This window comes from Salmo trutta, unplaced genomic scaffold (assembly GCF_901001165.1).
Source record: "Salmo trutta unplaced genomic scaffold, fSalTru1.1, whole genome shotgun sequence".
Lineage (NCBI taxonomy): Eukaryota > Metazoa > Chordata > Actinopteri > Salmoniformes > Salmonidae > Salmo > Salmo trutta.
The window spans coordinates 521,616-540,154 of NW_021823488.1; the positions used below are offsets into that span (position 1 = coordinate 521,616).

The 18,539-nt window shown below is 40.1% G+C and overlaps 1 long non-coding RNA gene across 1 annotated transcript; it reads left to right on the forward strand.

Annotated features, from left to right (window-relative positions):
- The first annotated feature begins 7,290 nt into the window (after positions 1–7,290).
- LOC115191156 (uncharacterized) lies at positions 7,291–17,802 on the forward strand. The gene is made up of 2 exons (XR_003877549.1): positions 7,291–7,332; positions 17,580–17,802. It is a non-coding gene; the product is annotated as an uncharacterized LOC115191156 (long non-coding RNA).
- Positions 17,803–18,539: the final 737 nt, after the last annotated feature.

Genomic DNA, 18,539 nt, shown 5'->3' on the forward strand with positions numbered 1-18,539 from the left:
TCAAGGAAACTCACATTAAGCTCTGTGTCTATTCACTAATTCACCACCGTGGGGGAAAACTCAGGGGAGTTCTCATAGGCTGACAGCAAATAAAGCCTCCATTTCCAGGTTGATTATGATTATTATTATCTATGGACACTACTTTGGATTATAATTGTAAGGCTCGTTTGAATGTCCTGATTTAATATAATGTTTGTGTTATTGTCGAAAATGTACTACTTTATATTTAAAAACGACTTCAACCAGTAAAATGATCATTGGCTAGGTTTCCATCAGCCTAACAATGAGGTTTTGTCCACTAAGTGTATGTGGTCTATAATCTCACCTAACAATAACATAGACCTACTGTAGGACCCATAACTTCACCTAACAATAACATAGACCTACTGTAGGACCCATAACTTCACCTAACAACAACACAGACCTACTGTAGGATCCATAACTTCACCTAACAATAACATAGACCTACTGTAGGACCCATAACTTTATCTAACAATAACATAGACCTACTGTAGGACCCATAACTTCACCTAACAATAACATAGACCTACTGTAGGACCCATAACTTTATCTAACAATAACATAGACCTACTGTAGGACCCATAACTTCACCTAACAACAACATAGACCTACTGTAGGACCCATAACTTCACCTAACAACAACATAGACCTACTGTAGGACCCATAACTTCACCTAACAACAACATAGACCTACTGTAGGACCCATAACTTCACCTAACAATAACATAGACCTACTGTAGGACCCATAACTTCACCTAACAATAACATAGACCTACTGTAGGACCCATAACTTCACCTAACAACAACATAGACCTACTGTAGGACCCATAACTTCACCTAACAATAACATAGACCTACTGTAGAACCCATAACTTCACCTAACAATAACATAGACCTACTGTAGGACCCATAACTTTACCTAACAATAACAACATAGACGTATTTTATTTTATTAAACTCTCTGTAGGTCATGCCAGTAGGTTACAGTAGGTTGTATCTCTCTAGGTCATGCCAGTAGGTTACAGTAGGTTGTAACTCTCTAGGTCATGCCAGTAGGTTACAGTAGGTTGTAACTCTCTAGGTCATGCCAGTAGGTTACAGTAGGTTGTATCTCTCTAGGTCATGCCAGTAGGCTACAGTAGGTTGTATCTCTCTAGGTCATGCCAGTAGGTTACAGTATGTTGTATCTCTCTTGGTCATGCCAGTAGGCTACAGTAGGTTGTATCTCTCTAGGTCATGCCAGTCAGCTACAGTAGGTTATAACTCTCTAGGTCATGCCAGTAGGTTACAGTAGGTTGTATCTCTCTAGGTCATGCCAGTAGGTTACAGAAGGTTGTATCTCTCTAGGTCATGCCAGTAGGCTACAGTAGGTTGTATCTCTCTAGGTCATGCCAGTAGATTACAGTAGGTTGTAACTCTCTAGGTCATGCCAGTAGGCTACAGTAGGCTACAGTAGGTTGTAACTCTCTAGGCCATGCCAGTAGGTTACAGTAGGTTGTAACTCTCTAGGCCATGCCAGTAGGCTACAGTAGGTTGCATCTCTCTAGGTCATGCCAGTAGTCTACAGTAGGTTGTATCTCTCTAGGTCATGCCAGTAGGTTACAGTAGGTTGTAACTCTCTAGGTCATGCCAGTAGGTTACAGTAGGTTGTATCTCTCTAGGTCATGCCAGTAGGTTACAGTAGGTTGTAACTCTCTAGGTCATGCCAGTAGGTTACAGTAGGTTGTAACTCTCTAGGTCATGCCAGTAGGTTGTATCTCTCTAGGTCATGCCAGTAGGTTACAGTAGGTTGTAACTCTCTAGGTCATGCCAGTAGGCTACAGTATGTTGTATCTCTCTTGGTCATGCCAGTAGGCTACAGCAGGTTGTAACTCTCTAGGTCATGCCAGTAGGTTACAGTAGGTTGTAACTCTCTAGGTCATGCCAGTAGGCTACAGTAGGTTGTATCTCTCTAGGTCATGCCAGTAGGCTACAGTAGGTTGTATCACTCTAGGTCATGCCAGTAGGTTACAGTAGGTTGTATCTCTCTTGGTCATGCCAGTAGGTTGTAACTCTCTAGGTCATGCCAGTAGGTTACAGTAGGTTGTATCTCTCTAGGTCATGCCAGCAGGTTACAGTAGGTTGTATCTCTCTAGGTCATGCCAGTAGGTTGTAACTCTCTAGGTCATGCCAGTAGGTTACAGTAGGTTGTAACTCTCTAGGTCATGCCAGTAGGTTACAGTAGGTTGTATCTCTCTTGGTCATGCCAGTAGGTTACAGTAGGTTGTATCTCTCTAGGTCATGCCAGTAAGCTACAGTAGGTTGTATCTCTCTAGGTCATGCCAGTAAGCTACAGTAGGTTGTATCTCTCTAGGTCATGCCAGTAGGTTACAGTAGGTTGTATCTCTCTAGGTCATGCCAGTAGGTTACAGTAGGTTGTATCTCTCTAGGTCATGCCAGTAGGTTACAGTAGGTTGTAACTCTCTAGGTCATGCCAGTAGGCTACAGTAGGTTGTATCTCTCTCGGTCATGCCAGTAGGTTGTAACTCTCTAGGTCATGCCAGTAGGTTACAGTAGGTTGTATCTCTCTAGGTCATGCAAGCAGGTTACAGTAGGTTGTATCTCTCTAGGTCATGCCAGTAGGTTACAGTAGGTTGTATCTCTCTAGGTCATGCCAGTAGTTTGTAACTCTCTAGGTCATGCCAGTAAGCTACAGTAGGTTGTATCTCTCTAGGTCATGCCAGTAGGTTACAGTAGGTTGTATCTCTCTAGGTCATGCCAGTAGGTTACAATAGGTTGTATCTCTCTAGGTCATGCCAGTAGGTTACAGTAGGTTGTAACTCTCTAGGTCATGCCAGTAGGTTACAGTAGGTTGTATCTCTCTTGGTCATGCCAGTAGGTTGTAACTCTCTAGGTCATGCCAGTAGGTTACAGTAGGTTGTATCTCTCTAGGTCATGCCAGTAGGTTACAGTAGGTTGTATCTCTCTAGGTCATGCCAGTCAGCTACAGTAGGTTATAACTCTCTAGGTCATGCCAGTAGGTTACAGTAGGTTGTATCTCTCTAGGTCATGCCAGTAGGCTACAGTAGGTTGTATCTCTCTAGGTCATGCCAGTGGGTTACAGTAGGTTGTAACTCTCTAGGTCATGCCAGTAGGTTACAGTAGGTTGTAACTCTCTAGGTCATGCCAGTAGGTTACAGTAGGTTGTATCTCTCTAGGTCATGCCAGTAGGTTACAGTAGGTTGTAACTCTCTAGGTCATGCCAGTAGGTTACAGTAGGTTGTAACTCTCTAGGTCATGCCAGTAGGTTACAGTAGGTTGTATCTCTCTAGGTCATGCCAGTAAGCTACAGTAGGTTATAACTCTCTAGGTCATGCCAGTTGGTTACAGTAGGTTGTATCTCTCTAGGTCATGCCAGTAGGTTACAGTAGGTTGTATCTCTCTAGGTCATGCCAGTAGGTTACAGTAGGTTGTAACTCTCTAGGTCATGCCAGTAGGTTACAGTAGTTTGTATCTCTCTAGGTCATGCCAGTAGGCTACAGTAGGTTGTATCTCTCTAGGTCATGCCAGTAGGTTGTATCTCTCTAGGTCATGCCAGTAGGCTACAGTAGGTTGTAACTCTCTAGGTCATGGCCGGTAGGTTACAGTAGGTTGTATCTCTCTAGGTAATGACAGTAGGCTACAGGAGATTGTAACTCTCTAGGTCATGGCCGGTAGGTTACAGTAGGTTGTATCTCTCTAGGTCATGCCAGTAGGTTACATTAGGTTGTATCCAAGTGGAAACAATTGTCAATTAAATCTAGAATCGGCTTCCTATTTCGCTGCCAAACATACGTAAAACTCGACTTTGTCATTTTCAAAATAGCCTCCAACGCTCTACTCAGCAAACTGGATCACAGTGCCATTCGTTTTGTCACCAAATATTCGTCGCCAAAAATTATCAACCCAATGTGGAAAGTGTTGAATTTGGTCAACAACAAAATGAATGGCTTATTTGCTACGTGAGGTTTACTTGATCTAACAGAAGTTTCGTAATGATTAAGTTGTTATGTGGACACGTGACATACCGACAACTTTGATAAAACACTATAGGAGTTGTCTCCAGATCGCTATGCATATTCATGCTAGTAGCTTAGCATCTCTCTCCATTGAATACAGGCGGTTGACGTCAACAACCCTCATAGAATATAAACAATAGATTACAATAATAAGATGTATCCACCAATCCAAAGACAGGATAGGCGGGAGATAGACAACCCACAGTGCAGCTTTGTGGACAACGACTCCCCTTGTTAGGACGGAGAGACATCTTGTCAGTATATCCATAATATCTTTGGTGTAGCCAACCCAACTCTCACATGGCTCTATTGGGGGTCACGGTGTGTAGTAAAACATCACTACATTAAAATCACTACATGCCGTGACCCCCAGTCTGCGGTCAGCAGATAGACCCTCCTCAAATATATATGTTAAGTCACTTTTTGGAAACGGAACGGAGAAAACAAGGGGTAGCTTGTTCTCTACGTCGTCTGATTCTAGACATATCAGTCATCATCCCAGGACCCTCCGTTGAAGAGGTATTGACGAGCCAACTCCGAATATCCAAAGTTAAAAACTAATTGAAGGCGGTACTTACTGGTGTTAATCAGATCTCCTGTCTCCTCCTCTTCATCTTTCAATGTGACAGTAATCTCTCCTTCCTTCTTCACTCCAAAAACAGCATCATCCTCTTCTTCCTCTTGTTTAACTGAAACGTCTTTCTCTTCATCTTTCACTGTAACATCCTCACCCTCTACTTCTTGTTTTACTGAGACATCCTCCTCTTCCTTCTCCTCTTTCACGACAATGTTCAGCCCCAGAGCTTCTTTCTCCGTCCAGCAGACCTCCTCTTCTTTAACAGGAAGGGAGTAGTTTAGGGAGCTCATGTTCGGGGATGTTAGCTAGCTAGCTATCATTAGCGACCAGGCTAATGCTAACTTAACCAGCCAGCTACTATAGCTGACTAATAAAAAATTACGTAATATTAAATTAAATAGGTTAACAAGTAGATACGACAGAAGTGTGTCTAAAACACAGTAGCTAATATAGACCGAAAGCGTCTAAATAGCTTGAATCTTTCGGCTATGTTGGCTAGCAAGCTACCGAGGTGGTTGACGAGCTGTTTATGAAGAACCGTCCACTAGATTATACGTCACGCTGCAGCATCGCCTGAAAGACGCACATCGCCGTCTGCTGACTGGAGGGAAACGCAGTTGAGGATCACATTTTATTTCAGACAAAGATTATTTTTAAATTAATTTAATGAAATATTACTATTATATTGAGATATACAAATACCTGAATGTGTTGATTGATTAGTGCGATTAAAAAATGTTTACTACAGCACATTTAAGGCAGTTTCATTAAGTCAAACAACATCTAAATAAGTAGCCAGCTACTGTAGGTCTATACTGCTGCTACATGGTGTAACAATACATCATGTAGATGTATATAATGAACAGACTAGGTCTATACTGCTCCTACATGGTGTAACAATACATCATGTAGATGTATATAATGAACAGACTAGGTCTATACTGCTCCTACATGGTGTAACAATACATCATGTAGATGTATATAATGAACAGACTAGGTCTATACTGCTCCTACATGGTGTAACAATACATCATGTAGATGTATATAATGAACAGACTAGGTCTATACTGCTCCTACATGGTGTAACAATACATCATGTAGATGTATATAATGAACAGACTAGGTCTATACTGCTCCTACATGGTGTAACAATACATCATGTAGATGTATATAATGAACAGACTAGGTCTATACTGCTCCTACATGGTGTAACAATACATCATGTAGATGTATATAATGAACAGACTAGGTCTATACTGCTGCTACATGGTGTAACAATACATCATGTAGATGTATATAATGAACAGACTAGGTCTATACTGCTGCTACATGGTGTAACAATACATCATGTAGATGTATATAATGAACAGACTAGGTCTATACTGCTCCTACATGGTCTAACAATACATCATGTAGATGTATATAATGAACAGACTAGGTCTATACTGCTCCTACATGGTGTAACAATACATCATGTAGATGTATATAATGAACAGACTAGGTCTATACTGCTCCTACATGGTGTAACAATACATCATGTAGATGTATATAATGAACAGACTAGGTCTATACTGCTCCTACATGGTGTAACAATACATCATGTAGATGTATATAATGAACAGACTAGGTCTATACTGCTCCTACATGGTGTAACAATACACCATGTAGATGTATATAATGAACAGACTAGGTCTATACTGCTCCTACATGGTGTAACAATACATCATGTAGATGTATATAATGAACAGACTAGGTCTATACTGCTCCTACATGGTGTAACAATACATCATGTAGATGTATATAATGAACAGACTATGTCTATACTGCTGCTACATGGTGTAACAATACATCATGTAGATGTATATAATGAACAGACTAGGTCTATACTGCTGCTACATGGTGTAACAATACATCATGTAGATGTATATAATGAACAGACTAGGTCTATACTGCTCCTACATGGTGTAACAATACATCAAGTGGGGCTTTAAGGTGATGCTGTTGGTGTGACGTATAATGTAGTGGACGGAACACTTCTTTCGAACGAAAGCAACAGTTCGTCAGCCACCTCGGTAGCTTGCTAGACAAAATAGCCGAACCAATAAAGCTCTTTAGACGCTTTAGTGTATATTAGCCACTGTGTTTTAAACCCACTTCTGTCGTCTAGTTAGTTATCCATTTTAATATCATATTTACGGTGTTGTTGTTATTATTCATCCAGCGGGCTGGTTAAGTTAGCATTAGCATAGCATAGCTAGCTAGCATTCCCGAACATGAGCTCACTGAGCTACTCTCCTCCTGCTAAAGAAGAGGTCTGCTGGACGGAGAAAGAGGGTCTGTGGCTGAACGTTGTCGTGAAAGAGGAGAAGGAAGAGGATGTCACAATACACAAACAAGTAAAGGGTGAGGCTGTTACCGTGAAAGAAGAAGAGAAAGACGTTACAGTGAAAGAAGAGGAAGACGCCTTCAGAGTGAAAGAGGAGGAGGATGTTACAGTAAAAGAAGAGGAGGAGGATGTTACAGTAAAAGAAGAGGAGGATGCTGTTTATGGAGTGAAAGAGGAGGAGGAGGAGATTGCTGTCACATTGGAGGAAGAAGAGGATGAAGAGGATGAAACGGGATATCTGGGCTCGGTTTCCCAAAGGCATGTTAAGGCGTCCAATGGTTCTAACGATGACCGGGCCCTGATTAACACTAGTAAGTACTGTCTTAAATACAGAGGCACAAACTCTGCAGTTGTTGAACTGATGTGTGGTGTTAAAGGGGAAATATGCAATAGCTACATCCATATTTGGACTTTAAATTATTTATTTATAGCCATTGATTCTTGAAAAATATAACACATGCCTCATGAGCTTAGTTCAATTGTTTACCCCATCAGAACTACAAATAAGCATTTTTTACTCCAATGTTTAGAAACAATGTAAATGATAAACAAGCACTGTATAGCCTCAACATGGTTAAAACTATAATGTTGATATCATGGATGGTCAGTGCTTGCATCCGTAGGTCTGTCTATGAATTTGAGAGTAGTTACATTTCTCCAGCCCCATCGTCATCTTATAACCAAACTAGTGGTGGAATGACAGCTTTGTTATTGTTTGAACTGCAGATTGGTTGATAGATGTGCGGCTATTTTATAGGGGTAACCTAGGATTTAAATAGCAAAAAATTGTCAGCCCAGAGACTTGGTTTGGTAAACAGCTGAGGGATGGGGGAAGGAGAAGTGTAACCACTCAAATTCATAGAGAAAGCTATTGTAGAAACCGTAACCCAACACCTATCGACCTCGTTAAGAAGTTCAGGCGTCTTGGTGTAACAGTTATAAGGTGTTGGCTTGACAGTTGCTGGACCCAGGTTTGAGTCCAGCTCAGGGCAACCCCCTGAATTGACTACACTATAAATACAAGCACTGGCCATCCATAAGGTCAAAATGATAGTTTTAAACAAGATTTCAAGGCTATACAGTGCTTGTTGACAAACAGTGGCGTTTTATGAGCTTATGTTTTGGTTTCTGATGGGGTAATACAGTTGAAATATTTGAGGTGTTTATAAGTTATATTCTTCAAGAATCAATGGTTATATAGTAAATGGGTCTTTCTATAACTGCCAGTGTAGATTTCCTGTGGGGGTCAAATTGTTAGAGCTGTTGATAAGTCATTAGCTGTGTTAGAATACTCATACTAACCATACTATTTGTGACGTATTGAGTATATAGTATGCTTATTGGTCATAGTATGATTTTTATTTCACCTTTATTTAACCAGGTAGGCTAGTTGAGAACAAGTTCTCATTTGCAACTGCGACCTGACCAAGATAAAGCGTAGCAATTCGACACATACAACAACACATGGAATAAACAAAAGATACAGTCAATAATACAGTAGAACAAAAGAAAACAAAAAGTCTATATACAGTCAGTGCAAATGAGGTAAGTTAAGACAATAAATAGGCCATGGTGGTGAAGTAATTACAATATAGCAATTAAACACTGGAATGGTAGATGTGCAGAAGATGAATGTGCAAGTAGAGATACTGGGGTGCAAAGGAGCAAGATAAATAAATAAACAGTATGGGGATGAGGTAGGTAGATAGATGGGCTGTTTACAGATGGGCTATGTACAGGTGCAGTGATCTGTGAGCTGCTCTGACAGCTGGTGCTTAAAGCTAGGCAGGGAGATGTGAGTCTCCAGCTTCAGAGGTTTTTGCAATTCGTTCCAGTCATTGGCAGCAGAGAACTGGAAGGAAAGACGACCAAAGGAGGAATTGGCTTTGGGGGTGACCAGTGAGATATACCTGCTGGAGCGCATGCTACGAGTGGGTGCTGCTATGGTGACCAGTGAGCTGAGATAAGGCGGGGCTTTATCTAGCAGAGACTTGTAGATAACCTGTAGCCAGTGGGTTTGGCGACGAGTATGAAGCGAGGGCCAACCAACGAGAGCGTACAGGTCGCAATGGTGGGTAGTGTATGGGACTTTGGTGACAAAACGGATGGCACTGTGATAGACTGTTGGAGGCTATTTTAGAGATGACATCACCAAAGTCGAGGATCGGTAGGATGGTCAGTTTTACGAGGGTGTGTTTGGCAGCATGAGTGAAGAATGCTTTGTTGCGATATAGGAAGCCGATTCTAGATTTAATTTTGGATTGGAGATGCTTAATGTGAGTCTGGAAGGAGAGTTTACAGTCTAACCAGACACCCAGGTATTTGTAGTGGTCCACCTATTCTAAGTCAGAGCCGTCCAGAGTAGTGATGCTGGACTGGCGAGCAGGTGCGGGCAGTGATCGATTGAATAGCATGCATTTAGTTTTACCTGTGTTTAAGAGCAGTTGGAGGCCACGGAAGGAGAGTTGTATGGCATTGAAGCTCGTTTGGAGGTTAGTTAACACAGTGTCCAAAGAGGGGCCAGAAGTATACAGAATGGTGTCGTTTGCGTAGAGGTGGATCAGAGAATCACCAGCAGCAAGAGCAACATCATTGATGTATACAGAGAAGAGAGTCGGCCCGAGAATTGAACCCTGTGGCACCCCCATAGAGACTGCCAGAGGTCTGGACAACAGGCCCTCCGATTTGACACACTGAACTCTATCAGTGAAGTAGTTGGTAAACCAGGCGAGGCAATCATTTGAGAAACCAAGGCTGTTGATTCTGCTATAATAAGAATGTGGTGATTGACAGAGTCGAAAGCCTTGGCCAGGTCGATGAATACGGCTGCACAGTAATGTCTCTTATCGATGATGTCGTTGATGTAGTTAGTATGCCAAAAGTTCCCGGATGTCGTACTAAATTCGCCAAAATATGACGTATACACGCAGTACTTTAGGGCCCATAATGCAATTCTTCAGGAAATGGGCGTGGCTTCACATCATTTTCAGACTTGAAGAAAATGGCGGAAAATATGCAGCCAAAGACCGAGAGCCCAAACAAATTAATTGCTTTAACTAATTATGACAAATGTTAAGAACATGTTAAGCAATGTAATAAAGTAATTACTTTTCAAGTAAGTTACCGTACACGATGTTTTGGCTGACAATTTGCTTGCATGTTATTACAGCAGTATGTACCGACATGTTAACCTCTCTGGGGTAGGTGGGACGCTACCGTCTCACCTCGCCAACAGCCATTGAAATAGCAGGGCGCCAAATTCAAAACAACAAAAATCTCATAATTCAAATTTCTCAAGCATACATGTATTATACACCATTTTAAAGATAAACTTCTCATTAATCCAACCACAGTGTCCGATTTCAAAAAGGCTTTACGGCGAAAGCATAGCATTAGATTATGTTAGGACAGGACCTAGACAAGAAAAACCACACAGCCATTTTCCAAGCAAGGGGAGGTGTCACAAAAACCAGAAATACAGCTAAACTGAATCACTAACCTTTGATGATCTTCATCAGATGGCACTCATAGGACTTCATGTTACACAATACATGTATGTTTTGCTCGATAAAGTTCACATTTATATCCAAAACCCCCATTTTACATTGGCGTGTAATGTTCAGAAATGTTTTGCCTCCCAAAGCTTCCAGTGAATGAGCACATCAATTTACAGAAATACTCATCATAAACGTTGATAAAATATACAACTGTTATTCAAAGAATTATAGATACACTTCTCCTTAATGCAACCGCTGTGTCAGATTTCAAAAAAGCTTCACAGCGAAAGCACACTTTGCAATAATCTGAGTACAGCGCACAGTCACCAAACCAAACCTGCCATTTTGTGGAGTCAACAAAACTCAGAAATAGCATTGATGATCTTCATCGGAATGCACTCCCAGGAATCCCAGTTCCACAATAAATGTTAATTTGTTTCGATAAAGTCCATTTTTATGTCCAAATACCTCCTTTTTGTTCGCGCGTTCAGTCGAGTAATCCAAATGCACTGTGCTTGCGCAGTAAGTTCAGACGAAAAGTCAAAAAAGTTATATTACAGTTCATAGAAACATGTCAAACGATGTATAGAATCAATCTTTAGGATGTTTTTATCATAAATCTTCCATAATATTCCAACCGGACGATTCCTTTGTCTTCATAAAGGAAAAGGAACACAGCTAACTCTCACTGGAGCGTGCCACTGAGCTCATGTCATTTTCTCAGTCATCTGATTCCAAGACCTCTTATTCTCTCCCCATTCACAGTAGAAGCATGAAACAACATTGTAAAGACTGTTGACATCTAGTGGAAGCCTTAGGAAGTGCAAAATGACCCCACAGACACTGTATGATAGGCAATCACTTGAAAAACTACAAACCTCAGATTTCCACACTTCCTTGTTGGATTTTTTCTCTGGTTTTTGCCTGCCATATGTTCTGTTATACATTTTACATTTACATTTTAGTCATTTAGCAGACGCTCTTATCCAGAGCGACTTACAGTAGTGAATGCATACATTTCATTTCATACATTTTTTTCCCCCGTACTGGTCCCCCGTTATACTCACAGACATCATTCAAACAGTTTTAGAAAATCTACTAATAATATGCATATCCTACCTTCTGGGCCTGAGTAGCAGGCAGTTTACTACGGGCACGCTTGTCATCCGGACGTAAAAATAATGCCCCCTACCCCAGTGAGGTTTTAACTAGCTACCTGACGTTAGTTGGCTACTTATACATCAAACTTGCCAGTATATTAACTATATTCTATCTAACTAACTACCCAACGTTTATTGACTTGATTGTACCTGTCGTGTCTTTGGGGTACAATTAAACCGAAGACATGTTTGTCCAATAACTCCCTGTAATTATTATCACGTGATTAAACTGATTAATCGTTTAATTGTAATTAACTAGGAGATCGGGGCACCAAGGAAAATATTCAGATTACAAAGTTATAATTTTCCTAATATAACTTTCCTATATTATAACATTATATACTTTCTAGGGAGTTTTTCCTAGGGAGTTTTTCCTAGCCACCGTGCTTCTTTCACATGCATTGCTTGCTGTTTGGGGTTTTAGGCTGGGTTTCTGTACAGCACTTTGAGATATCAGCTGATGTACGAAGGGCTATATAAATACATTTGATTTGATATATTATATTATAGTATAGGCCGATTATCTTCTGGTTTAAATGGTGTATTTTACCTCGCGTCAGTCTCATTCCAAACGTCGTAAATTGTTGTATCTGCACGAATCCAGCCTTTACTAAAGTCATCCATACATCAATTGTCTTAAAATCATTTATTTACTAAACTAAGTAATTCACAGAAAGCATACAAACAGTAATTATCGTCACAAAGAATTGGTAGAGTAATGTGCCCTTGTGGGCTAAACAGGCATGGCTGGTGTCTTGTTAAACAAAGGGTCATAAAAGGGCAGCTGAGGAGGCACACAGAGTTAATTAATATTAACAATTGATATGCTAATCCTTTGCACATGAACGCTCACTCATTCGGGAAGAATTGCAATCAATATATATTTACGCTCAGTGTGTCGTCGGGATCCTTGTTGGAGAGTCGTTCTGTTGGAGAGTTCTCTCTCTCGGTTAGAATGGATCTTTCAAAGCGACATTCATTAATGTCGTTATAGAATGGATGTTTCGTTGGTCTTCGCGTTCAATTATACATTTTACTTAGCTGCAGACTAATAATTAATATCAAAGACTTGTTCTTATTCTGTCGGTCTCGATAGTCTAAAAGTTTAACCATGTGGTATAGTTAACTTTCAGTAGAGGAATTGGGGGTCAAACCTTGGCTCTCTCTTCTGAGGTAAGCTGGTCTAAAGAAAGTAAATCAGGGTGGGGTTTTATACGTGAACATAGAACAGGCTTGTCACATGACGCCTGGTCCTGTCTGTGTCCCTGGGGGCGTGCCGATGACTGATTTAATCTGGTACAGAAATACATTCTATCACATTAACATCAGTACATGGCATCTCAATGTATTACAAATAGCTTTATCCTTATTAATACATTTTATACAACCATTTAGATGCAAGTCCCATAGCTGAGGCTATTATATAAACAGTATTATGGTAATATTGTCTCTTCTGAGTATCACAAAATTGTACCAAGCGGACCAGTTCGTAGCTGGATTCTTCACCAATCTTTTATACCTTCTCCAGAACATAAATGTCGTTCGGTTCCCCAATTCTGTGAGTTGGAAGAATTTCCTGTGTCTCTCTATGAAACCCCTCTGTGTCTCAACTGGGCCATGTGGCAAGAGATTCTCCTCTAGAATTTTACCACCCCTTCACACAGGGCCTGGGTGGGGGAGGTAGGTTGGGGGATGGTGCAAGGGGGAGGGTGTCAACTGTCCTCCCTGTACTCAAAGAGGGCAACGTCATGACATACCCGTCATCCTTAGCTTAGCTAAATGGTATAGTCGTGTGCGTTCTCAATGGACATTTGGGTGCTTTCATAAATTCGCTCTGGCTATCTACTCAGATTTCAGAGCACTCTCGTCTGAGTACCAGAGAGCAGAATAATGAATTTACTAGCACTCAACACCCGTTGAATATGTCCAGGTGTCAGTAAACGTAGGCAAAAATTGTAATTAAATGTTTACCAGCAGCACAGTTACAGTCACTCTGGATAACATGAAAACTGCCTAACCAGCTCTGCTAGGGGAGTAAAATGGTCAGAGTCTCATTTGTGTCTGGAAGTAGCTAGCAAGCTAAGGTCAGAACGGTCAAATTAACCCAACTCCTCGGCCGGAGCGGCCAGTGGCTCCGAGAGCGAAACGGGCTGAATTTACAAACGGACAACCTGACAACGGTCTGAATTTATGAAGTACTCTGGTATTCAAGATTGAATTTAAAAACACACCTGAAGTCGTAAAATGTCTAACTAGTAATGTGTTATGCTAACTAGCTAGCAAGAGGTTGCATAGCAACAGCATAAACATCCGGTAGACAGGAGAAGAGCCTCAACTGAAAGGAAACGGTTCAGTTACAGTTTACTACAATTAACTAATAGTATGTAGTATATACTCATTAAGTATGTAGCTACAGTTTACTACAATTATCTAATAGTATGTAGTATATACTCATTAAGTATGTAGCTACAGTATACTACAATTAACTAATAGTATGTAGTATATACTCATTATGTATGTAGTATACAGTATGTTAGTATGGGTATTCAAACACAGCTATTCGCCTTTTTCCATTTATTTTCAATGCCATTACATTAAAGGCGAAACATACCTACGTTCCATAACATTTATGAATTGTTTGAAACCTTTGTTTTAAACCCTTCTCAGAGTTGGTGCCTTGCCGGATTTGTGTATATATATTTTTTAAATGAAACACTACTTGACTTTCCTTGTATTTATGGCAGTGTAGTTCCCTTAAGGGTCAGTCAACTTTGGTACAACATACTGTGGGGAGTCGCGACTTCAGTTGAAGGATCTAAAATCACACCTGAAAAGGCCAATGAAATCCGCGCCTGACTGGAAGTCCCGCCTTCCACAGATGATGAGCGTCAGGCTCGGATTCATTCCTTCAATTATTCCGCTCTTCACCTCGGTGTGAACAGGAACAATTCATGCTACTAAAACATACAATTGTAACACGAGACTGTCTTACGTGGGCCAACTAAACTGACACTTAGTGGTAGAGCGTGATCACCCCCTGGACTTTGTGTGGTTCTCATAGTTTCCTAATCACAATGTCCTGGCTTTAACAATGAGTAAGATGGCTAAAAATGAGACCTAGACAATGAAAGTTCTGACCGAGGTAAAGTTGGATTTAAATTCAGACATTGGCCAAAATAATTAAAATTGTAAAAATCAATAACTAATTCATTGATTGTCACAGAAACATTAAACTAGGTATGATTTATTATATAAATGTCTAGCATACTTTTACAACCTTTGTTTTGAATAAAAATTCCAGTTTTGATTTTATAGAAATACATCATCTATAAAATTCCATTTAAAAGTGGTATAAATCAATAACTAATTCACCATTTGTCACAGAAAAATGAATAATTAAAAGTTAATTTGTGAAATTTCTTTCCTTAATGCATTTGAGCCAATCAGTTGTGTTGTGACAAGGTAGGGTTTTTGCACTTTCTAGTAGGCTTATATTGAACATATGGCAAATAGGAGTGGCAATGTCGTCCTCTATTATCCTCAGTAATTTTTCCATCCAAGTTGTCAGACCCCGGTGGCCTGAAAAAGAAAAGGAGAACCTCACACTCTAGGAGCTCAGATGCAATAATTTAATAACCTAATAACCAACGTTTCCACAGACAAGCTGTCTTCATCAGGGTATAATGACAAACACTGTGGGTCACTAGTTTATATTGTGTCAAAGGACACACACATGTTACAGGTGTCTGTAATCATGTCTGAGTGTGGCCTGATATCATTGGTTAATTTACAGATATAAATAGAACATATGAAAACATAAATGGATAGCATACGATCATAGATACAATTTGGCTATGTAGACCTCCAAACATTTACAATGAATAGCAATATTACAATAATGGATACATAGACCTCCAAACATTTACAATGAATAGCAATATTACAATAATGGATACATAGACCTACAAACATTTACAATGAATAGCAATATTACAATAATGGATACATAGACCTACAAACATTTACAATGAATAGCAATATTACAATAATGGATACATAGACCTCCAAACATTTACAAAGAATAGCAATATTACAATAATGGATACATAGACCTCCAAACATTTACAATGAATAGCAATATTACAATAATGGATACATAGACCTCCAAACATTTACAATGAATAGCAATATTACAATAATGGATACATAGACCTCCAAACATTTACAAAGAATAGCAATATTACAATAATGGATACATAGACCTCCAAACATTTACAATGAATAGCAATATTACAATAATGGATACATAGACCTCCAAACATTTACAATGAATAGCAATATTACAATAATGGATACATAGACCTACAAACATTTACAATGAATAGCAATATTACAATAATGGCTACGTTGAGACCGACGGGAGCAAGGCTCTTTAAATTTAATATCCAGGCAGCCTCTTGTTTTTAACAATAAATTGTCGAGGTCACCCCCTCTCCTAGGGAGGGTGACGTGTTCGATGCCGATATAATGTAGGGACGAAATCAAGGGGTTTGCTTCCAAAAAGTGGGTCGCAACTGGATACGTCATATAGATTTTAGAACAAGGACAAGTTCTAAGATAAATAACTGCCTTAGTGGTGCACGTGATAACACCTTTGATTGGGATCTGTTTCCCTGTTTGGGGGTGTTTGAAGGATCTACATTTATAAGTGCCATTGCATTGAGCGCAGCCATTACATTTGTAGTTTCCATCCAGAAGAGGTGTAAATAGACGTTGTGCAGAGATATTTTGGGGAGGTAAATCAGAGTTTAGTAAGAATGCTTGGTTTTTGTGAGACTGTCCTTGAAAGAGATAATTTCTTGATTTTTGTACCCCTTCTCCTCTGTCAAATCGTTTTTTCTCTCCTTTAGAGTCTGTTATTAGGTCTATGTTGTTGTTAGGTGAAGTTATGGGTCCTACAGTAGGTCTATGTTGTTGTTAGGTGAAGTTATGGGTCCTACAGTAGGTCTATGTTCTTGTTAGGTGAAGTTATGGGTCCTACAGTAGGTCTATGTTGTTGTTAAGGGATGTTATGGGTCCTACAGTAGGTCTATGTTGTTAGGTGAAGTTATGGGTCCTACAGTAGGTATATGTTGTTAGGTGAAGTTATGGGTCCTACAGTAGGTCTATGCTGTTGTTAGGTGAAGTTATGGGTCCTACAGTAGGTCTATGTTATTGTTAGGTGAAGTTATGGGTCCTACAGTAGGTCTATGTTGTTAGGTGAAGTTATGGATCCTACAGTAGGTCTATGTTGTTGTTAGGTGAAGTTATGGGTCCTACAGTAGGTCTATGTTGTTGTTAGGTGAAGTTATGGGTCCTACAGTACGTCTATGCTGTTGTTAGGTGAAGTTATGGGTCCTACAGTAGGTCTATGTTATTGTTAGGTGAAGTTATGGGTCCTACAGTAGGTCTATGTTGTTAGGTGAAGTTATCGGTCCTACAGTACGTGTGTGTTACTGTTAGGATCTTCCAGTAGTTATTGATGGCCTTCCATGTGGCTCAGTTGGTAGAGCATGGTGTGTGCAACGCCAGGGTTGTGGGTTCGATTCCCACAGGGGGGGGGGAAAAAGGCATGAAATGTATGCATTCACAACTGTAAGTCGCTCTGGATAAGAGCGTCTGCTAAATGACTAAAATGTAAAAAAAAAAAATGTAATGTTACTACTAATGTGAAAACAAGACAAAATATGACTATTGTTGCTCACTTGACTGTATTAAGACAATTGTCAAATAATTTAACAGACGTCAATTGTTGTACAACTTCATGGGTACACTCTGGGCATCACCTTTGACCTCAAATAAAGAGTGGATTTCTGCTGTTGTGGGACTTTAACCATCTGTTTAATTTTGTCGTTCACACAGGAGAGAGATGTGACTATCCTGGGTCCTCTGGGGAGTCTCAACAAGATCATGATGCTGACAGGGCAGAGAAGAGTCTCTCCAGATCAGAACACCTCAAGAAACACCAGCAGAGACCCACATTGAATAATCCTTACTGCTGCTCTGACTGTGAGAAGAACTGCAAATCTAAATCAGAACTTGAAATACACCGGAGAATCCACACAGGAGAAAAGCCGTACCACTGCTCTCATTGTGGAATGAGTTTCTCTAGATCATATTCATTGAAAACACACCTGCTAATTCACACAGGAGAGAAATCTTATAGCTGTACTCAATGTGGGAAGAGTTTTACTACATCTTCCAATCTGACTAAACATCAGAAAACACACACAACAGAGAAACCTTATAGCTGTGATCAATGTGGGAAGAGTTATGTTACATCTAGCTATCTGACTTTACACAAGAGAACACACACAGGAGATAAATCTTATAGCTGTGATCAATGTGGGAGGAGTTATGTTACATCTAGCTCTCTGACAGTACACCAGAGAACACACACAGGAGAGAAACCATTTAGCTGTACTCAATGTGGGAAGAGTTTTACGACATCTAGCTCTCTGAAGGTACACAAGAGAACACACACAGGAGATAAACCATGTAGCTGTACTCAATGTGGAAAGAGTTTTACTCGGTCAAGCTCCTTGGTTATGCACCAGAGAATACACACAGGAGAGAAACCATATAGCTGTAATCAATGTGGGAAGAGTTTTACTCAGCCAAATGGACTGATATTACACAAGCGGACACACACAGGAGAGAAACCGTGTAGTTGTACTCAATGTGGGAAGAGTTTTATTCAGGCAAGCTGCCTGAAAGTACACCTGAGAACACACACAGGAGAGAAAACTTACCATTGCGCTGACTGCAGAAAGAGTTTTATTAGCTTAAGTAATTTAAAATCACACCAGAGAACACACACAG